Genomic DNA, 23,944 nt, shown 5'->3' with positions numbered 1-23,944 from the left:
TGTGGGTGAGTAGAGGGATGGCCTGGCCAGCGGTGGGAGTAGTAGGGGGCGGTGAGGCCTCCGCGCATATCAGCCAGCCACGGGAGGTAGGAGCACGAGGCACGAGCGGCGCTGATTTGGGCGGCTGGAGCAAGAAGACCAGAGGTTGAAGAAGCACTACGGCCATTAGATGGACATCTTACGGTCACTAGAGCTAGAATCGTGCATATTGACTAAGTTGACAAAGCCCTCCGTCCCCGTCAACTTAGTAGGCCCACAAGTCAGCCTGCCACTATACTAGGTCCCAACTAACAGGGGGAGTATTCATTTTTTGTGCATAATAAGGAGGCACTTCCTTGCGTGCGAAGATATAGCTAGTGGGTCCGAGCTTTCAATGGCGGTAACGTTTTTTTCATGAAATACAGAGGCCCTTTCAGTGGGTCCCTGATGTCAGGTGGAGGAATCATTATTTTGCGCGTAATAAGGAGGCATTTCCTTGCATGCGGCCGTGGACCCAGCTGTCGACCTCTCCACGTACAGTCCACTTCAGATGCATGTCGGTCGTTGTCCACGTTGATCAAGCCGCTCCGAGAGCACCAGGGCGGTGGACGATGGCGAGGCCTAGGAAGGGAACGACACAGAAGCAAGGAAGACATGGCAGTTGTTTCCCACGCGGAGGGGAGTACGACTATATGAGGGTTTACTGGTTTGTCTGCCTTCGCCGGAGAATAACAGCAGGTGTGGGTGACTAGAGGGATGACTACGGCCATTCGATGGACATCCAACAGTCACTGCTTGTGCGTCAACCTTTTTTTAGGAAAGCCTCAAATATGTGGAAAACAGCATACAACCCATTTGCCATTATTTCTAATAATTTACATCCCATTTGCTAATTCTTAAGGTCCATATTCTTTTTGTTAGCATTACAGTCCATATTGTGGCCACGGTTAAAAAATTATACGAAATTTTGCATATTTCGGTGCGGTCCGAACTGTTAAATTTTGACTCACATTCAAACTGATTTTAAAAATAAATGTATATCGATATAAAATCCAACAAATTCTCCACGCAGAAAAATTAATGTAATTTAAAATCTCGAAATGAAAAAAAGATATTTGAAACTAATTGCCGGTTTGATCTGTTTTAAAAATGTACAGCCCATTTCTCATTACTGATAGGCCATTTTCTCGGCCAGCCGAATGAAGCTCTCCTCGTCTTGAAAGATTTGCAGCCCAACAGGCCTGACAAAGCGACTTACTTGGAAAATCACAAAAAAACTGGGTTGTGGCCGTGGACCCAGCTGTCAGCCTCTCCACGTACAGTACTCTTCCGATGGAAGTCGGTCGTTGACCACATTGACCACGCCGCGCCGAGAGCACCAAGGCGGTGGACGACGACAAGGCCTAGGAAGGGGACGACGCGGAGCCGAGGAAGACGCGGGAGTGGATGCCCACGCGGAGAGGAGTAGGAGGGTTCACTGGTTTGGCTGCGGCGTGAGGCTGCCGTCACCGCAAAATAACAGGGGGTGTGGGTGAGTAGAGGGATACCCTGGGCCAGCGATGGAATAAAATATCTTTTTAATTTGATGAGTTAATAGTACGGGGGGTATTATTAATTTTTAGGCTAGACGTGGGACAGTTGAGTTGGTTCTAGGGGAAACTACTGGGAGAAAACTCAGTTTACATCGAAAAAGAAAGTGGGAGAAAATTCAGAGACCTGCTGGGTCCACCTGAGGATGGGAATATGTTCGGAGGAAGGAGATTCAAAGCACGGCAGCTGAGTGAACTAGTTTTTTTACGGACAAGTGAACTAGTTTACATACTGTAACGCCCAAGACCGGAGCTTCAGATGCCTTCCAGCGTTTCCGGGTTTCGTCGTGTGATTTGTTTGGTTCATTGCATTCATCATTGCATCATGTGCATTGCATCATGTCATCATGTCATCATCTCATAAATCTTCTGCATCTCAACTAAATAAATTGCATGGATTTTCAGTGCATTTAAATAAAGGAAGAGTGACTTCTCTTTATAACATATCCTCCCGATAGTAGGGAGCTATATTCAATATTTCTTTAAATTTAAATTCACCATAACACACTTGCAAAAATCCTAATGCCTTTGTTTTCCCAACCCTTGGCCTCGAACTTAGTCCGTAGATTCTTTCGTCATTTTCCGGAGCTCCACCAAAAATCCGAACATTTTTGGACACTCTATGACCAAGCCCTAGTTCAAACCCTTTTGAATTAAATTCAAACGCGTTTGAATTACATCTTTCAATCTTGCCTTTCCTATTTTTCGTGGACCATGCACATTTTTATGAGTCCGAGAAAATTGTCCTCGTGCCCAGATTCCACCCCTACCTTCTCTTTCTTTTCTCCCTCTTTTTCTGTTTTTTTTTAATATGGAAAGAGTAAGAGAGGAATGAGAGAGAGGAGTTCAGCTTAGTCCAGCCGGCCCAGTCCCTAGGCCCAACTCCTGCGGCCTGACCTAGCCGGTCCAAGAGGCCTGCCCGATCTCGTCATTCCCCCCTGCTCGCTAGCCTTTTCCTCGATCCCCTCCTCCCTGTCTCCCTTCTCGCGCCGCCAGTGAGAGAGGGACCGACAACGCCAGGGTGCCCGATCCCCCACCTCCCGATCCGATCGCTCCCTCACCCATCGCTCCTTTTCCCCGATCCAGCGCCGCGCCCTCGTCCTGTTCCCCTCTGCCTCCTCCTCACCACCAGCAGCCACCCCGTCCAGCCTCCGGCCACCTGCAGGCCGACCCCCGCGCCCTCAAGTGCCTCGCCGCCCGGACCCGTCATCCTCAACGCCGCCTCTCGTTCGCGTCGACCGCGCTGCCAGAGCCCTGCATCGCGCCAAGCATTGCCGGCGCCCCCAAGTCTCCGTCGCCAAGTTCCTCGACCTCGCCGGAGCACAGGACCTCCTAGGCTGCCGCTTCGCCAGGGACGTCGAGTGCCACCAGCAGCAGTTCTGCACCAAGTCCCCATCACCGTGACCCGTCAAGCCGCCGTTCTATCAATCCGTGGGAGACCTCCGCTGCATCAAGTCCATCCAGCCGCCGATGCATGTGCCCTCGCCTCTATCGTGCCTCCTTCTTCTTCTGCTGCTGCAATGCAGGCCACCACAGTACTGCCCCAACCCCCATGACCAGCGCCATGAACCGCAGCTCGTTGTACCGGCTTCCAAACCGCAAGACCAAGTACATCCACCAACCTGAGCGTTCCCTGTACACATAAAGGTCGACTCCATCGCAAAGAAAGACTACGCGGATTGTACCAAGTACCCCTTCGTTTTGATTAGACCAGCAAGTCCGAAGAACTCCAAGTTCGACGACGCTCTCCGCCCGAACGACTACCACCGACGCGTACCTCTCCGTCGCCATGTGTTTCGTCAAGTTCAATAGTGAACCCCGAAGCCCTCGGATTCCTCAAGTCCGAAGATGCAAGTACCACTCCCAACCATGTACGATGAACGTCGCCAAGGACCCGTGTAATGCAAACATCAAGTTCAACTACCGTCGCGAGAACCGCTACTTCCCACGACGACCCCGTGAACAACTACTTCCCCTTCAACACGTGTACCCCTACCGCGAACTCGTTCCGTTTCGATAATGCACGCTTCGAAGGTTTAACCATCGAGTCGACTCCCATGATTGAACGCATCCGTGTTGTATGTAATGCTCGTGTTTGCATCGTTTCTGAGTTGTCTCTTGCTCGGTCCTCCTCATTTGCCGCTAACCCGTGGGAACCCAGTAACCGGGAGCACCCCACCATTTATCGCATGACCCGCATCCGCACACTTCTCCTTTGCATCGGTATCTCAATCGAGTTACCGGGAACCGGAACATTGCCATGGCACCGTTTCGTTATCGTCGCCATGGCAACCCTTTCATTTCCGCCACGATGATAAATGCTTCATAATATGCTTGTCAAATTTTAATAAAAATTGCATTAACTTGTTCATGGCATCCGCATCATGATAACAACAATTAAAATGTTTAAATTGTTGTTGCACCAAACCTAATATATGCATATGAGGAGTTTTCGGAATTGTTGTTCGTTGTTTCCGGCCTCATTTAAACTTGACTAGATGGGTAGTTTTCATTTGCTTCACCCTCTTGCCATGCTAACAACATTTAATCTTGTTGGGTACATAAACGAGAGAGAACTAAATAAGTCATGTGGTGTTTTCTTCAATATGCAACGGATTTACATTTTGAGCTCCATTTAATTTGTAGGATTGCTTGTGCACTTTGCCATGCCATGCCTCATTAAACCGGACATGCATCATACTTGTTTGCGCATCATGCCATGACTATGTGGTGGTTGTTTACTATGTTGTGTGCTTTTTCCGGTGTTTGCTTCTTCGGGTTGGTTCCGATAACGTCGCGTCTGTGAGGACCCGTTCGATTATGTCCGTGTGTCTTCTTCATGGACTCGTTCTTCTTCCCTGCAGGATTTCAGGCAAGATGACCATACCCTTGAAATCACTTCTATCTTTGCTTGCAAGTTGCTTGCTCTTTTGCTATGCCTATGCTGCGATACCTATCACTTGCTTATCATGTCTTGTATATTGTTGAACCAAGCCTCTAACCAACCTTGTCCTAGCAAACCGTTGATTGGCTATGTTACCGCTTTGCTCAGCCCCTCTCATAGCGTTGTTAGTTGCAGGTGAAGATTGAAGTTTGTTCCTTGTTGGGACATGGAGATGTTGTTCCTTGTTGGAACATGTTTACTTGTTGGGATATCACAATATCTCTTATTTAATTAATGCATCTATATACTTGGTAAAGGGTGGAAGGCTCGGCCTTATGCCTGGTGTTTTGTTCCACTCTTGCCGCCCTAGTTTCCGTCATATCGGTGTTATGTTCCCGGATTTTGCGTTCCTTGCACGGTTGGGTAATAATGGGAACCCCTTGACAGTTCGCCTTGAATCAAACTCCTCCAGCAATGCCCAACCTTGGTTTTACCATTTGCACTAACAACCTACCACCTTCCATTGGGTTCTGCAGACTCAAGGGTCATCTTTATTTTAAACCCCCCCCCCCGGGCCAGTGCTCCTCTGAGTGTTGGTCCGAACTAGAGTCCTGTGCAGCGCCCCCTCGGGGAAACTCGAGGTTTGGTGTTAGTTGTACGGAGCGCTCATCTGAGTGTGCCCTGAGAACGAGATATGTACAGCTCCTATCAGGATTTGTTGGCACATTCGGGCGGTGTTGCTGGATTTGTTTTAACTTGTCAAAGTGTCTTGTATAACCGGGATACCGAGTCTGATCGGAACGTCTCGGGAGGAGGTCTATTCCTTCGTTGACCGTGAGAGCTTGTGATGGGCTAAGTTGGGACACCCCTGTAGGGATTTGAACTTTCGAAAGCCGTGCCCGCGGTTATGGGCAGATGGGAATTTGTTAATGTCCGGTTGTAGAAAACCTGAAGTTGACCTTAATTAAAAATACATCAACCGCGTGTGTTACCATGATGGTCTCTTTCCGGCGGATTCCGGGAAGTGAACACGGTGTTGGAGTTATGCTTGACGTAGGTTGTTCTAGGATCACTTCTTGATCATAGTTTCTCGACCGTGCCTTTGCCTTCTCTTCTCGCTCTCTTTTGCGAATAGGTTAGCCACCATATATGCTAGTCGCTTGCTGCAGCTCCACCTCATACCTTTACCTTACCCATAAGCTTAAATAGTCTTGATCGCGAGGGTGTAAGATTGCTGAGTCCCCGTGACTCACAGATACTTCCAAAACCAGCTTGCAGGTGCCGTTGAACCCTCCAGATGACGCAACCGAGCTCAAGGAGGAACTCAATGAAGATCTTGTCCTTTGTGTTGTTTCGTTCTAGTTGATCAGTAGTGGAGCCCAGTTGGGGTCGATCGGGGATCTGTGTAGTATTTCGGGTAGTCTTCTTTTATTTTGGCTCCGTAGTTGGGCCCTGATTGTATCTGGACGATGTAATGCTTTATTCATGTAATTGTGTGAAGTGGCGATTGTAAGCCAACTATGTATCTCTTTCCCTTATGTATTACATGGGTTGTGTGAAGATTACCTCACTTGCAACATTTCTTTCAATGCGGTTATGCCTCTAAGTCGTGCTTCGACACGTGGAAGATATAGCCGCATCTAGGGCGTTACAAGTTGGTAATCAGAGCCTTCCCCGACCTTAGGAGCCCCCACTGCTTGATCGTTTTTAGCAGCCGTTGTTGAGTCTAGAAAAATGTTTTGAGTCATTTAGGATTTTATATATTGGAGAGTTTAGGGATTGTTTTTACTCCCCAGTCTCTTCATCGCTCTGGTAAGGCATCCTGACGTAGAGTTTTGACTCTTCTCTTCTCGAATTTCACTAAAAAATTTAGGATCACGCGGGTATCTTGGAATCGTTCCGATGGTTTTGTGACGAGAACATTGTTCTTGGTGCCTCCTGCATTTAGGGGTTGTGGCAGTGTCCCGGGGAGTTGAGCTCCGAGGTGTTGTCGTCACAATTTTATCGTTGCTGTTCTGGAATACCTGAGTTTAGTACGCCGACATCGAAAATCTCCTTTATGCAGTTCATTGGTGAGATAACCTCGACGCCACCCAGTACTGGGGCGGGAGTTCGGGAGTATTGCCATAACTCGTATAACGGATGCTTTTCGAAGGTTGAGGTAGATGATTTCCGAAGGTTTCTTGGTTATGTGTTGAAGGATGGATACTGCTGGATGTAGGATTTGCTAGTTTGGGTGAGATATTATGCTTCCCCTGTATCCCCAACACCTGATTGCATAACCGGAAAATTTCGGGCGTTTCATAGGTGGGAATTCAAGTAGCTCTTAGGATATCTTTCCGACGAATATATGATATGAAATTGGGGTTTGACGTCTAGTGGTCCGCCTATCCACGGTCGGTTTTACAGTGGTCTCGTTGTGTCTTAAAGAGTCCTTGGCTATGCCGACTCGGGGACGCTTCATATGTCATGTGCACTGCCTTGTACATGATGATGCTGTACGATCGAGCCCGTGTAGGCCCCACCACGAAAACTTCGGACAAAATTCTATCATATGTTTGTTCTGGCTTATTTTGCAAGCCAATCTTTTGTTTCATTTTGAGCTGTGGTATTCGAGTTGCTTCAATGGCAAATGTTGATTCCATACCTTCCCCCAAATGGTGTTCTCATACTTCGATGTGAATACTAATTCTTCTCGATCATCGAGTTTGTCATTTCAATTTCTTGTCAACCGGTGTGTTTCTTTTCAAGTGGATCCGATCATTTCAACTTCCGCAAGATAAATTATCACTTCTTCTCAACGGTGTTTGTTTGATTCGTCTCCAAGTTGCCTTTGTTTTCCCCCCCCCCCCCCCCTTGTTTCTTCAAGGACTCATATATCTTAATCAAGTATCCTTTTACTCTTGTGAAGTCTCTCCATCCTTTTCCGTCAATATTTTTATCCGGTGATTCTCATGAAGATCCTAACGGAGCTTCAAGTTCATCATTCGTCATTCTTTTCTTCTCCAGTGGATTCAATTCAAGCTTTGTTGATCATATTCCTTTCCTCGTTTTAAATGTTGTCTCATGCCGGTGCACCTCTTAATCATCCACTTCTCACTATTCAATTGTTCCGGAGTGCTGAAGATATCTCTGAAGGCTCGTCTTTTCATTCAAGATCCGTTCAAACATATCTTCGAGGACGTTCTCTCATTCAAGACTTTTTATTCAACCGGTGCAATCTCTCCTTCAAATCGTTCTACGGTGTATCTTTTGAGTGGGCCCTAACCCACAGGTCTATTCGCAGGATCTTACCTGACTCTTCTTATTTCCCGGAGATATCCTCAAATTTCTTGTCAAAGTTTGACGTAAGAATGAATTATCATCAGTCAAATGTAATTCTCCAAGATCTTTCAAATTCTTTTCATCGTTGGCTAAATCTCTTCGTTTTGAATCTTCCGGAGTGTCTAAATAATTCTTGGTGGTGTTTCTCATCGTCATTCTCAACATTTGAAGACCGGAGAAGAGTTTCTCTTTAATCTTGCTCCATTCTCTTCAAGATTCATGATGCTAGCTTGTTGCCATCCTCTCATAATTATTTTCGATTGTGAGAATCTTTTTTTCACCCATCAGGATATATTCAAGGGTATTTTCAGTTCGATTATCCGGAGCCCATCATTTTACAAGACTTGTTCATTCTAAGCTTTCAGCTCTCGTTCCCCAAATCTCACCGGTGCATCATTCAATATTCTTTAATCAGCACGTGATCTCTTCGTTTCAGTTGTATCTAAATTCTCTCAAGTATCTTCGTTCATTTTCATTTCTTACGATGGTTCTTCCAGGTTTCTCTTCCTTATCAATTTATTCGTTGTCAATCCTACCGGTGGTTCAAAGAAGAACTTCCCAAGTTGGCGCTATATCTCTCTTAATCCTTGCTACGAGAATAAGTAGTGTGCCAAATCCGTTGCTTGGCATCAATTTAATTGATGAAGGATAAGCATAATGTAATTCTTATTCTTGTTTCATCCAAGTGATTAATTCCTTACTCCGGAGGCTCATCAAATTCGTGATTTCATTTGTTCATCTTTCTTTTTGGAGTTCCAAGCTTTTCCGCATTATCTCATCGCGAAGCTCCATCTAAATCATTGCAAGGATTCACCTTGTGTTTTCATTTTCTCTTTCTTTTTATCCTTTTTTTACCGGAGTTCTTCATGGACGTCTACATGATAGTTCATCAAGGATTTAATTCCTTCTCGAAGTGTTCATCAAGTTTTCTTTTCAAAGGTGCTCTCCATCTTGCAATCCGGAGTGCAGTTCTTCCTATCTAATCTTTTGAGGTGGTGTTATGTCATTCTTGTCAATTTGAGTTCATGTTTCGTGATTCACATGTTGTCAAGGATGAGATATTTTAAATCCATCATTTTCTTCATTGGAGTTACCTTGGGTTATATTTTCACCTAAAGCTTTCCCTAAGGATTGTTGCTATTTATGGTGCTTATAAATGATCCAAGTTCTTCGTTTATCCTCCCGGTGAAATAAGCTTCTCGTCTCCTTGTTCTTATCAATCCAATTCTTTTTCCCGTGAGTGGCAGATTGTCACCTCATAATTGGAGATGTATTCCATAATACCATATCAAGATTATTCTTTTCGTTGTTTGTTTTCCAACAATTTCGTTCTAGCTTTTGTTGTAAACATGCTCCCTCAAGATCTTGTTTCACTTCGTTCATTCCATTCCATTATTACTTCTGTTCCGGAGGCATTGTGATATTGCTCTATTCAAACCTTCTTCTGTTCTTGTCAGGTTCTTGTTCTTTTCATGCTTATCCATTTAACCGGGGTGTGGTACCATTTTGCTCAAGTTCTTTTAATATTATCAAGTCTTGCTTAACTTCTTAACCAGAGCAGTTTCAATATATATCTTCCCTTCAACCTCAAGGTTTTCGCAATGTTCTTTGTCCCGCTTTTCTAACGGAGTGTTTTCGACATTGTTCACCTTTGTTGTATTCTTTTCTCAAATTTTTTCAACCTCTCAAGGTTCTTTGGTTTCACTCGTTTGCCAAAGAAGCAACTTAGTTTTACCTCTTCTCTTTCTCTTCCATTTTTCCCTCTGGTGCCATTCTAGATCCCGGGACGAGATCCTCTCGTAGTGGTGGAGTGTTGTAACGCCCCAAGACCGGGGCTTCAGATGCCTTCCAGGGTTTCCGGGTTTCGTTGTGTGATTTGTTTGGTTCATTGCATTCATCATTGCATCATGTGCATTGCATCATGTCATCATGTCATCATGTCATCATCTCATAAATCTTCTGCATCTCAACTAAATAAATTGCATGGCGGTCCATTTAAATCGAGGGAAGAGTTACTTCTCTTTATAACATATCCTCCCGATAGTAGGAGCTATATTCAATATTTCTTTAAATTTAAATTCACCATAACACACTTACAAAAATCCTAATGCCTTTGTTTTCCCAACCCTTGGGCTCGAACTTAGTCCATAGATTCTTTCGTCATTTTCCAGAGCTCCACCAAAAATCCGAACATTTTTTGACACTCTATAACCAAGCCCTAGTTCAAACCCTTTTGAATTAAATTCAAACGAGTTTGAATTACATCTTTCAATCTTGCCTTTCCTAATTTTCGTGGACCGTGCACATTTTTATGAGTCCGGGAAAATTGTCCTCCTGCCCAGATTCCACCCCTACCTTCTCTTTCTTTTCTCCCTCTTTTTCTGTTTTGTTTTAATATGGAAAGAGTAAGAGAGGAATGAGAGAGAGGAGTTCAGCTTAGTCCAGCCAGCCCAGTCCCTAGGCCCAACTCCTGCGGCCTCACCTAGCCGGTCCAAGAGGCTTGCCCGATCTCCTCATTCCCCCTGCTCGCTAGCCTTTTCCTCGATCCCCTCCTCCCTGTCTCCCTTCTCGCGCCGCCGGTGAGAGAGGGACCGACAACACAGGGTGCCCGATCCCCCACCTCCCGATCCCATCGCTCCCTCACCCATCGCTCCATCACCCATCGCTCCTTTTTCCCCGATCCAGCGCCGCGCCCTCGTCCCGTTCCCCTCTGCCTCCTGCTCGCCGCTGGCAGCCACCCCGCCCAGCCTCCGGCCACCTGCAGGCCGACCCCCGCGCCCTCAAGTGCCTCGCCGCCCGGACCCGTCCTCAACGCCGCCTCTCCTGCACGTCGACCGCGCTGCCAGAGCCCTGCATCGCGCCAAGCATCGCCGGCGCCCCCAAGTCTCCGTCGCCAAGTTCCTCTACCGCGCCGGAGCACAGGACCTCCTAGGCCGCCACTTCGTCAGGGACGTCGAGCGCCACCAGCAGCAGTTCTGCACCAAGTCCCCATCGCCGTGACCCGTCAAGCCGCCGTTCTGTCAATCCGCGGGAGACCTCCGCTGCATCAAGTCCATCCAGCCGTCGATGCATGTGCCCTCGCCTCTACCGCGCCTCCTTCTTCTTCTCCTGCTGCAGTGCAGGGCACCGCAGTACCGCCCCATCCCCCATGACCAGCACCATGAACCGCAACTCGTTGTACCGGCTTCCGAACCGCAAGACCAAGTACATCCACCAACCTGAGCATTCCCTGGACACGTCAAGGTCGACTCCATCGCAAAGAACGACTAAGCGGATTGTACCAAGTACCCCTTCGTTTCGATGAGACCAGCAAGTCCGAAGAACTCCAAGTTCGACGACACTCTCCGCCTGAACGACTACCACCGACGCGTACCTCGCCGTCGCCGTGGGTTTCGTCAAGTTCAACGGTGAACCCCGAAGCCCTTGGATTCGTCAAGTCCGAAGATGCAAGTACCACTCCGAACCATGTACGATGAACGTCGCCGAAGACCCATGTAACGCAAACATCAAGTTCAACTACCGTCGCGAGAACCGCTACTTCCCACGACGACCCCGTGAACAACTACTTCCCCTTCGACACGTGTACCCCTACCGCGAACTCGTTCCGTTTCGATAATGCACGCTTTGAAGGTATAACCATCGAGTCGACGCCCGTGATTGAACGCATGTGTGTTGTATGTAATGCTCGTGTTTGCATCGTGTCCGAGTTGTCTCTTGCTCGGTCCTCCTCGTTTGCCGCTAACCCGTGGGAAGGCAGTAACCGGGAGCACCCCACCGTTTATTGCATGAACCGCATCCGCACACTTCTCCTTTGCATCGGTATCTCAATCGAGTTACCGGGAACCGGAACGTTGCCATGGCACCGTTCCGTTATTGTCGCCGTGGCACCCTTTTCATTTCCGCTACGATGATAAATGCTTCATAATATGCTTGTCAAATTTTAATAAAAATTGCATTAACTTGTTCATGGCATCCGCATCATGATAACAACAATTAAAATGTTTAAATTGTTGTTGCACCAAACCTAGTATATGCATATGAGGAGTTTCCAAAATTGTTGTTCGTTGTTTCCGGCCTCATTTAAACTTGACTAGATGGGTAGTTTTCATTTGCTTCACCCTCTTGCCATGCTAACAACATTTAATCTTGTTGGGTACATAAACGAGAGAGAACTAAATAAGTCATGTGGTGTTTTTTCAATATGCAACGGAGTTACATTTTGAGCTCCATTTAATCTGTAGGATTTCTTGTGCACTTTGCCATGCCATGCCTCATTAAACCGTACATGCATCATACTTGTTTGCGCATCATGCCATGACTATGTGGTGGTTGTTTACTATGTTGTGTGCTTTTTCCGGTGTTTGCTTCTTCGGGTTGGTTCCGATAACGTCGCGTCTGTGAGGACCCGTTCGACTATGTCCATGTGTCTTCTTCATGGACTCGTTCTTCTTACCTGCGGGATATCAGGCAAGATGACCATACCCCTGAAATCACTTCTATCTTTGCTTGATAGTTGCTCGCTCTTTTGCTATGCCTATGCTGCGATACCTATCACTTGCTTATCATGTCTCCTATATTGTTGAACCAAGCCTCTAACCCACCTTGTCCTAGCAAACTGTTGATTGGCTATGTTACCGCTTTGCTCAGCCCCTCTTATAGCGTTGTTAGTTGCAGGTGAAGATTGAAGTTTGTTCCTTGTTGGGACATGGAGATGTTGTTCCTTGTTGGAACATGTTTACTTGTTGGGATATCACAATATCTCTTATTTAATTAATGCATCTATATACTTGGTAAAGGGTGGAAGGCTCGGCCTTATGCCTGGTGTTCTGTTCCACTCTTGCCGACCTAGTTTCCGTCATATCAGTGTTATGTTCCCGGATTTTGCGTTCCTTGCGCGGTTGGGTAATAATGGGAACCCTTGACAGTTCGCCTTGAATAAAACTCCTCCAGCAATGCCCAACCTTGGTTTTACCATTTGCACTAACAACCTACCACCTTCCATTGGGTTCTGCAGACTCAAGGGTCATCTTTATTTTAAACCCCCCCCCCCGGGCCAGTGCTCCTCTGAGTGTTGGTCCGAACTAGAGTCCTGTGCAGCGCCCCCTCGGGGAAACTCGAGGTTTGGTGTTAGTTGTACGGAGCGCTCATCTGAGTGTGCCCTGAGAACGAGATATGTGCAGCTCCTATCAGGATTTGTCGGCACATTCGGGCGGTGTTGCTGGATTTGTTTTAACTTGTCAAAGTGTCTTGTATAACCGGGATACCGAGTCTGATCAAAACGTCTCGGGAGGAGGTCTATTCCTTTGTTGACCGTGAGAGCTTGTGATGGGCTAAGTTGGGACACCCCTGTAGGGATTTGAACTTTCGAAAGCCGTGCCCGCGGTTATGGGCAGATGGGAATTTGTTAACGTCCGGTTGTAGAAAACCAGAAGTTGACCTTAATTAAAAATACATCAACCGCGTGTGTTACCGTGATGGTCTCTTTCCGTCGGAGTCCGGGAAGTGAACACGGTGTTGGAGTTATGCTTGACGTAGGTTGTTCTAGGATCACTTCTTGATCATAGTTTCTCGACCGTGCTTTTTTCCTTCTCTTCTCGCTCTCTTTTGCGAATAGGTTAGCCACCATATATTCTAGTCGCTTGCTGCAGCTCCTCCTCATACCTTTACCTTACCCATAAGCTTAAATAGTCTTGATCGCGAGGGTGTAAGATTGTTGAGTCCCGTGACTCACAGATACTTCCAAAACCAGCTTGCAGGTGCCGTTGAACCCTCCAGATGACGCAACCGAGCTCAAGGAGGAACTCAATGAAGATCTTGTCCTTTGTGTTGTTTCGTTCTAGTTGATCAGTAGTGGAGCCCAGTTGGGGTCAATCGGGGATCTGTTTAGCATTTCGGGTAGTCTTCTTTTATTTTCGCTCCGTAGTTGGGCCCTGATTGTATCTGGATGATGTAATGCTTTATTCATGTAATTGTGTGAAGTGGCGATTGTAAGCCAACTATGTATCTCTTTCCCTTATGTATTACATGGGTTGTGTGAAGATTACCTCACTTGCGACATTGCTTTCAATGCGGTTATGCCTCTAAGTCGTGCTTCGACACGTGGGAGATATAGCCGCATTGAGGGCGTTACACATACATAAGCAAATAGCCACTAAAAAAGTAGTCAGGTTAATGGGTTCTTAAAAGAAATATTTTGGACAAAACAGATAATTACGACACATAGGCTAATGCATGAAACACTCAGATGATAAAGGTGCTTATAAACAGATAAAGTACAACATCTAGACCTTCCTGGCACGCTTGATCATGACGTTGTGGCTGTCCGTGTACTCGTTGGTTACGGGAAGCACACACGCCCTCATGTCCAAGATCTACATGTACATGTCGTAGCATGCGTATGCGCCCTTGGCCGCATAGGTTATGTAGGCTAGATTCAGAGGTACCTCCCACGTGTTCAGGTCGTCTTCTTTCATGTTGGTGTCTCAGGGGTCGATGATGGTCTCAGGGAGGTCAACCACGGAGTCCTGCTCCTGCCCGTTGCTGATGATCTTGTATTACTTCTGGATATCGACAAGTTGTTGCACTAGATGGCCGAATCGTCGCGTTCTTCCTTCTCTCCACCGTAGCGAAGATGTAGTCGGCGCTGCCGATGAAACGGGTGAATGCTCCAGAACCTGGTGGAGCCATAGGACTGAGGCGAGGCTGAGCTTCAACGAGTCCGTATCGTTGGTGTACATCACATTCAACTTGGTGCAGCCATAGGACTGAACGGCGAACTCAAAGGGGAACTCCTTGCTGAAGTCCATATCCAGCAGGCTCACCCCTTGGATCGCCATTGGAGTCTCTTCGAGTGAACGAGTGTGTAGGCGATGGCAGTTTGTTTTTCAGCTCTTGGAGAACTGGATTGAACAGTAAGCTGAGTGTGTACAAGCGACAACAGTTACACCCCTCCCTCGTCCACTGCACGCCCGGCAGAAGATGCACCCTCGGCCACACGTCGGTTCACGAGCGGGTCTGTATTGGTACTGTAATAACAGGAGTTAGTGGTCAATTTACTTAAATTTAATTAGCTTTAATAGAAATTTATAGTTAAAGCAAGCAATGCATTCGCTCGTTCTATCAGTGCCACAGGATCAACATGCACAACAATTAGAATTATTATTCTCAGGACGCACACGATCAGCACATTTGTCGCACTTTCATAAAGATAATACTACCAAGTTTGAACTATTTGTTATGGTTGTTGTCCTCTCCATCATCATGCCGTGTTTCCCAGCTTGCAAGATTCAAAACCAACAAATAATATCCAAATAATAAGTACAAAAAGATGCCTACACATCTCATTGATTCCCAGCTTGCAAGATTCAGAACCAACAAATAAGATCCAAATAATAAGTACAACAAAGATGCCTACACATCTCATTGATTTCCAGCTTGCAAGATTCAGAACCAACAAATAAGATTCAAATAATAAGTACAACAAACATGCCTACACATCTCACTGATTCCCAGCTTGCAAGATTCAGAACCAACCAATTAGAGCCTTTTGATAAAGTGAATATCGGGGTTAAATCCATCTTGGCTAGCCATGTCATACAATCGAAGAACTTGGCGAATGCTCTTGACTGTCACAACATCTGTAGTTGAGTATTCCTGTTTGCACAGCATGTTTGCATAGAATAAACAAGGAGACAGGAGAGCATGATTTTGCTTTAATAGCGGCCTCCTTGAACTCAACCTCCAGCTCTACTTGGATGTGGTCTGCCTGGAGTTCCATGATTCAATTAATGCGCCTTTTTCTGCAGTTCACCTGAGATGAAGCAAAGATTGCATCATTCAGCTAGCAGGAAGTACTTGCTCTTGTGAGCTGGCAGGTTCTTATTTAGTAGTTGCACTAAAATTGAGGAACATTAAGGTTGGCTGTCTGGCTCATCTAAGGTGCAACTATAATTTTCTTATCCTTTTGTGTAGTTCCACTAAAATAAAGTGCCATTGTGGTGATAGTGACGACTCCATCTTGCAAAGGCTAATAAAATGTTGCACGAGATTACCAGTAGAACTTGACGGAGATTTTGGAATCTCCAATCACCATTTTGTGCAGTTCCACCAAAATTGAGAGATGTTTCCCACGTGACATTTTAATTGAACTACACAAGACACTCATTCCAAAAAAGTGTTTGGTGCAGTTCACCATAAGGTCACAATACCAACAAGGTGAAATGGATATCCCTATCTGTACAAAAAGATAGAAAGTAAACAGTTGCTGGTCAATAAGAATATACGAAACATATACAAAATGAAAAGAAGCATCTTAATTATGTTCATGGCAATCACGTAAGGATAGTAGAAATTTTAAAACGTCGGCAATGCTTCATGCTACCAGAAGCATTACGATCAACAATGAGATTCCTCAAATATGGGATTACTTTAATGGTGGCATTGCTTGTTTACCAGACATAGTAAATCAACAACAGCTAAAGAGTTGGTTTAAGGGCATGGGACCGTGGGGACACCAGGACACTCAGCAGCGTAAAGGAGCAACTTACTTATCATACTGGGGAAAATAGCAAGAGTGCCATTTGTAACACACTTTAATTGCATCTTATCACTGGAGGCATTAGATTAACAATAACACTGGTTAGACATGTCCCTAAGGTAACAGTGTGATCACTTCACTTTACATGCGCCCTTACATTAACAACAGCAAAAGGTTGGTATAAGGACATGAGATAGTGGACGCATCAGCACAATGTACCTACAAGGTGGCATAAAGTGGTGATGTCGAGTTTGTTCATGCTATGTGAGGGCAACAAACCTAATCCTGGAGACCTTGTACTATGTGAGGGAAGCAAATCTAATCCTGCAGACCTTTTACTATGTGAGGGCAGCAAATCTAATCCTGGAGTCCTTTTACTATGTGAGGGCAGCAAATCTAATCCTGGAGACCTTTTACTATGTGATGGAAGCAAATCTAATCCTGAGACCTTTTACTATATATGTGAGGGCAGCAAATCTAATCCTGAGACCTTTTACTATGTGAGGGCAGCAAATCTAATCCTGGAGACCTTTTACTATGTGATGGCAGCTAATCTAACCCTAGACATACTCTATTGACTTGTCCACTAGCCGCCACTTTCTATCCTTTTTTCAACCAATAATAGATATGTTCCTTATCCAGTTTGTATTGCGTTTTCCCATTATTTCCCTTTTCAACCAAGAGACCGGTTGGGTATCCGGTCTCTACTACTTTCACCATATTATTTCCTCTTTGAATCAAGTCCTAGATTCATGCTACAACTTTCCCCCCTTTCTTCGTTGTTTAAACAAAGCCCTAGATTCGAATGCATGAAATAGCTTTACGTCTAATAATACTAAAAATTTAGGTGGCTTTGGAAGAGCTTATGGGAGTAGAAAAAGATGCACATGCAGACACGTGGGGAGCTGGAGCAGTAGATCAAGGCCGCTTTCGAAGAACTTATACCTGAGGATCGCCGGGATGTCGGCGACGGCAGGTCGGATCTGCGGACAATACGGCAGGGAGGAAGAAGGGTCGGAGGACCTCCCGAGTTGGCGCTGTGTCGGAAAGAATGACACGGGTAGAGGATCGGGCCCCTCCGGCAGCTGTGGGTTTCCTCCCTCGGCGGTGATGACCGTGTGAACGATGCCTGCGGTCGCCAGCACCGTCTGGAAACGCTGCGCGGTGCGGGGCCGCAGGCCGGTGCCTTGGATGATTTGGCACAGCTTACTACCGCTCACGTCCCTCGCCTCCATAGGTGCTTGTGGCTTCTGGTCACTTGGTCTTGGATTGGAGTGAGCAGTGTTGCGCAGAGACTTGGGAGTAGATGGATTGGAGTGGTGGGGCTATACTAGCAAGTAGTTGTACGTACTAGTACAATAGTGGGCTCACATAGCAATTTTGTCTCATGCAAGAGTCTGCCTACATGCGTGCTCCAATGTTCGCAACTGCAACATTCGGTTTGCGCTTGGCTCTTCGCCTCTTCGAGAAGACGAACAATGATGTTACTACTACTGCTTCTACAGTGTCAAATCCGCTGCTGCATGTCCTTCCACCGCGAGCGGGACGGATAGCTTGTTGTAGAAGTACCACTAAGCAAAAGCATGTCCGCGTTTGTGAGCAACCGCGCGCACGGGTGAGGGAGAAGGCGTGTAGTAAAATCAAGCTTCTCCTCGTTGTACGAGTTGACGCGACACATCATAGCACTGGCCCCACATGCTTGCCTCTAAACTTGGCTGAAAGACCCGTAGTGTACAATATATTTGCTGCAACCTCTAACATTTACCCACCACAAACTAAAATATATGTGGCCGTATGAATCGTTCTGATGCAGAGGCCGGGGAGTCCCCCCTTTTTGAAAAAAACACAAATTAAAATATATATTCCTGTCTTGAACAGATGAGCGTGCAAACTACAATCACCAGGGTGTCAGGTAGGGCCAGAAGACTATTTTAATTTTTTTCTAAAACTTCGAGACGGCCACATAGCATGGAGCCGATCCCAACGATTTTAAGCTTACAGGCACGGTACACACTATCCTAGACTACTCTACACATGAAACTGCCACACGAGCGTCCAGGCTGCGCTTGGCTCTTTGCCTCTTTGGGAAGTTGAACAATGATGGAGTACAACTACACTAGAGGAGTACTACAGTACGCTTCTGGCCATCTGACACCGATTGAACTGCTGCATGTCCACCGCGTGCGGGAGGGAGAGCGTGCAGCGAAAGCTTCTCCTAGTCTTGCCAGCCACCACGCTCATGGGCGAGGGAGGGACGCTTCTGCCTTTGCGTGTATGACAGGTGGGCCCGACAAGTGTGTGGCCAACCTGTCATACAGCCAAAGGCAGGTGCAGTTAAGTCCACGAGGGAGAGGATAATCAAACTTCTCGTTGATGTACGAGTTGACGCGACACATCAAAGCACTGCACTCGATATCTTTCAACAATTTGCGTTTACTGATGCATTAATTACAAGGCACGCATGCATGCCGTGACTCTCCTTTTGATACTCCCTCCGGTCATTTTTACTCTGCATATTAGGTTTGTCTGAAGTCAATCTCATCCAACTTTGACCAAATTTATACAAAAAAATATTAACATTCACATAACAACATATTTATTATTAGATCGATCTCGAAATATATTTTCATATTATATTTATTAGATGTTATAGATGTTAATATTTTTTAATATAAATTTGGTCAAACTTAGCAAACTTTGATTTCAGACAAAGCTAATGCGCGGAGTAAAAAGGACCGGAGGGAGTACTTGTATGTGTTTATTTAATGCACCTTGAAGTAGTATAAAATATGTGACGGTAAAGCTTTGTAATACCCCAGCCCAAGTCGAGAGATGGTTGTGCACGAGGAGGGCAAGATCATGCAGACCGAACAGGACCTGACGATGGAGCTCTCTAAGGTCTCGATGGACCTCACCGTGCTCCACTGCCCCTTGTGCCTCCGCCCCTTGACGCCTCCAGTGTATGAGGTTCGAATACACCTCGTCCATTCGGCTGATTGAGCAAGGTGCAGGTTTCTTGATTGATGTGTTGTTCGATTTATTTCTGCAGTGCAAGGGAGGGCAACTGGCCTGCGCGGACTGCCGCGTCGAGCACCCCGGGAACCAGCGCCAGTGCCAGAAGTGCGAGCGCGGCGGTGGCTCCGACGTGCAGAACACGGCGGTGGACTCCGTCCTTTCGTCGGTGAGGGTGCAGTGCCCGCATGAAGGCTGTGGGCTCTACGTCACTTACCACAAGCTTGCTGATCACCAGAGCGTGTGTCCGCTCACGCCTTGCAAATGCCCCGTGCCCGTCTGCGGCTATGAAGGCCCGCCGCCGGCGCTCTACCACCACATCAGCACCGCGCATCCCATGCTCATGCATAGGATCCAATACGGCAAGATGCTCCAGCTGCAAGTGCCACTGTCGGAGCCAAGGCTCTTGCTGTTCGTGGAGGAGGACCGCCGCGCGTTTTTCTTGGTCGGCGGCGTGCTCGACATCGGCGCACCTATCACCATGTCGGTCGTCCGCATCAGAGCGGGGGCGTCCCCAATGCCGCACTACATGGCCAAGCTGTGGGCGAACGTCCCGCCGGGGGAGCCCAAAGGCACGACCGACGCCGTCAAGGTGGAAATGGAGGTGACAAGCAGCAAGGATCCCGACGACGTTGACGTGCAGGAGTGGACCTTCTTGACAATTCCGCCCAAGCTGCTGGCTGGGGCTAAGCTTGTGTCCCTCCACATTCAGATTGACAAGCTCACGTCCTAAATGTTTCTACAGTGCCTTCTGTTTATCTTAGTTATGCTAATATAGGGATTACCTTGGTCTACTTTAGCTTAAGAAATGGTGGGTTTTGGTGGCGATGCAGCAATTACTTCGACATCAGATCGGTAATTTCCAACAGTCAAACGAATATTTTTGTGTCTGTTGGATATAAAGTTCCTTTGGGTAAGAAGTACTACTTGTTATCAAAATGGATAAACGGAGATGTATGTAGACGTATTTTAGTTCTAGATACGTACCTTGTTATCCATTTTGATGACAATCACTCCCTCCATTCCACAATACATGCTTTCCATTTGTCAAAATATAGATGTATCCAGACATGTTTTAGTATATAGGTACATCCATGATAGAGCCAATCGGATGGTTGAGAACACTACAATTCGTAGCTATAGATGCATGTGTGACTCCCAGATGCAGAGGCCGGGGGGTCATCATCCTCCTTTTCGAGAAAAAGCAGACGCGTGTGTGAGAGGACGAGTGCGTGTGTGCACCTCTTCTCTTCCTGTATACCGTACTACTAAACTCAGAGTACAAGTTTTTGTGGGTGGCACAATGGTGCGCGCGAGAAGTCCCGAGAGATAGGTTTAATGCGTCTGAAAAAAAGACTAGCCTAGAGCTCGCCACGCGGCTATTCCTGTCGAACGCCCCATTAACCGTAAGATATGTATACGACGGTGCCAGTTATTGCATGTACATTGCAGTACTCCCTCCTTTCTGGTTTATAGGGCTTAATTCAAAAATCTCACCAACCAAGATGGTGAGTGGTGGAATATTTTTTGTAGTTTGAAAAAGCACCTAATTAATGCTCTTGTTTTTCTCAAAAAATTATGTTTATCAATGCATTAATTGCAATGCATGCATGCATAGAGTACATGTATTGGTCAATTTTCTCTTAATACTTGCATGCAATGATTTAATGCACCTTGGAATCTGAACATGTGTTGGGGAACAACCAAATTGAGCCTTATAAAATGGAAAAACTAAAATTTGAATTGCAAATTACTCCATGCTATATTGAATTGCAAACCTGTTCACACCGATCACAACCTAAACGGTTTCCCACTTAGGAGCGTATTATTACCACACTATATTGAATTGCAAACCTGTTCACATCGATCACAACCTAAACAGTATCCCACTTAGGAGCATATTAGTACCATGCTACACCCTCCGTCCGGGTTTATTAGGCCTAAAGACAATTTCTCCTAGACCAAGACACATAGTAATTTGCTCACATTAATTCTTTCATTTCACTCCCAATGCACTCTCTCACATGCATGCAACCAATGAAAAAGCACGCATGAAGTATATTAATTTTTCAGCCATGGCACCAACAACAAGGGCTTTCAATGCAACCAATGAAATGGTTGCATCCATGCACCTTTCCAAAGCGGGGCCTTACAAAAGGAGGGTATATTGAATTGCAAACCTGTTCACAGCGATCACAACCTAAATGGTTTCCCACTTAGGAGCGTATTAGTACTAGGTTATAAATACTAGTATGCCAAGATGACTGCACATTCCACTACTAGGAAAAGGGCTATAGATAGGATTGATACTAATGGCGCACCAGGGAAGCAGTGCGCCACTACTATATACTAATGGCGCACTTGTTGGTGATACACCATTAGTGTGGAAGACACTAATGGCGCACCAGAAACAGGGTGCGCCACTAGTGTTAATTTTTTTTTCCATTTTTCCATACATACTACTGGCGCATCAGGTAGACAATGCGCCATTACTAGTTCTAACTAGTAATGGCGCACCTGGCAGAGAGTGCGCCATTACTGTAATTTTTTCTTATTCTTTTTTTTGCAAAACTACTAATGGCGCACCGTTTCACAGTGCGCCATTACTAGTTTAAACTAGTAATGGCGCACTATTAGACGGTGCGCCATTAGTATATATATTTATATTTTTCACTTTTTTGCAAAACAGTAATATTTTTTGAACTCATGCATGAATATTTTTAAATTTCATGGGCACGTTTCGAATTCATGAATATTTTTTCAAATTTGATGATATTTTTTCATATTCATAAATGTTTTACCAATTCACAAAATAATGCAACTAAAAATCCAAAAAAAACAAATTTGATGATATTTTCAAATAACGAATTGGATGATATTTTTTCATATTCATAAATATTTTCAAATAACAAATTTATTGATATTTTTTAAAAAATTATTACTATTTTTATAAAAAAATATTACTGTTTCATATTCATTCATTTTCTAAAAACTTATTCGATGCAAATAATAATAATAATAATAATAATAATTACTAATGGCGCACCGCTGGGTGGTGCGCCATTGATATACAAAAAAATTGTTACTTATGGCGCACCCCTGGGTGGTGCGCCATTGCTAAGCCTCCCCCACACTACAATCCCCAATCTCCATTTCTCTCTAATCCCTTCCCTGCCTCGTCTCACCCGCGCCTGACCACCACCGCCCACCACTTCCCCCGTGCTCGCCGTCCCCGGCCGTGCTCGCTTCCCCCGCCGCACCCGACCACCTCCATCACCGTCCCCCCTCCGCCCGCGCCCACGCCCTCGCCGTCGCCCTCCCCCCGCGGCCCCGCCTGCGTCAACCTCCCTCCCGAGCGCGACAGCTAGGGTTCCTAGCCGCCGCCACCGCTGCCGGCCCCGGCCCGCTCCAACGACCCCCGCGCCCGCTCCACACCCGCTCCGGCTCCCCCGCGCCCGCTCCGACGACCCCCGCGCCCACTCCACACCCGCTCTGGCTCCCCTCGCAGCCATCCCCAAGGTCTGTTCTTGGCTACTGTCGATTTGCTACATAGAGAAAAGCAGAGCAGAGCAGTAACAGTGTCCTTGTTCGCGTCGTAGCCGATCCAGGAGGGGGACTGCACCGGAGCCGCCATCGCCGAGGAGCCGCACAGCACCGGATCAACCTCGTCCTCTTTCTCGGGTCGCCGTTGTCTTCCTCAACTCCGGCCACCTCAACTCCGGTCTCCGCTCCACCTCTGCTTCGTGGTTCAGCACACTAATCCTATTGTCTTTGACTACTTGATTTAACTTGTTGTACTTCCCACTACAAGTTGATTTACTGAATATGCTACTCTAGTTCCCGGAGCTGGGTTTCTATTTGTGTGTTTTGTATACAGTTTCTAGTTTGTGCATCACTATAAGAAGAGTGCATTTTTCTAGGTTCTCTCACAATCTCCATATGTTAGTTTGTTATCTTTTATACTTACAGTACAACAGGTTAACAGTTTGAAAGCCAGACAGTGAGGCTTTCTAGTGTATGGTCCTAACACACAACAATTTTATTAGTTGAGGTTCACACTAGACAAACTTGTGCCAGCTAAGAAAAAAATAGAGTTCTACATTAACTTGTCTGCCAGCTGGAGCAAGAAGCCTGAACTAGTTTTCCTTAGCTATCGCCTCATTTAGAAAATATTGCACAAGATCCCAAGAGACTTGGAGATATGTACAAGATCAGTAAGATAATACCTTTCTATTTAAGCATCGTTGCAGTCAAACTCTGGAATATTTACAACGAAAATGACCAAAGGTATGGCCAGTGCCATCAGGAAATCACAGGTGAATCAATGCATCATAGTGGAACACTAAACTGACAATTCCATCATATGTATCACCAATCTTCTTGATTAGTGATTACCTGAATTAGTTTGTAAACTGTAGTGGTGGTTAGGCTCTGGTTAAAAATAAAAACAATAATAGAAGTTTTGTATTTTCTAAGTAAAAAACCCCACATATGCATGAGAGTAGACCTATGCATCAGAACCAAAGTAGATCTAGCTCTGCATTAGTTGTTTTGTGCTTCAAGTGTCCCAGTCAAGGACAAACTGAGTGGTTGCAAAATAATATTATGTGGTCAATGTGC

This window comes from Triticum urartu, chromosome 3, assembly GCF_003073215.2.
Source record: "Triticum urartu cultivar G1812 chromosome 3, Tu2.1, whole genome shotgun sequence".
NCBI lineage: Eukaryota > Viridiplantae > Streptophyta > Magnoliopsida > Poales > Poaceae > Triticum > Triticum urartu.
This window is presented reverse-complemented; position numbering follows the sequence as displayed.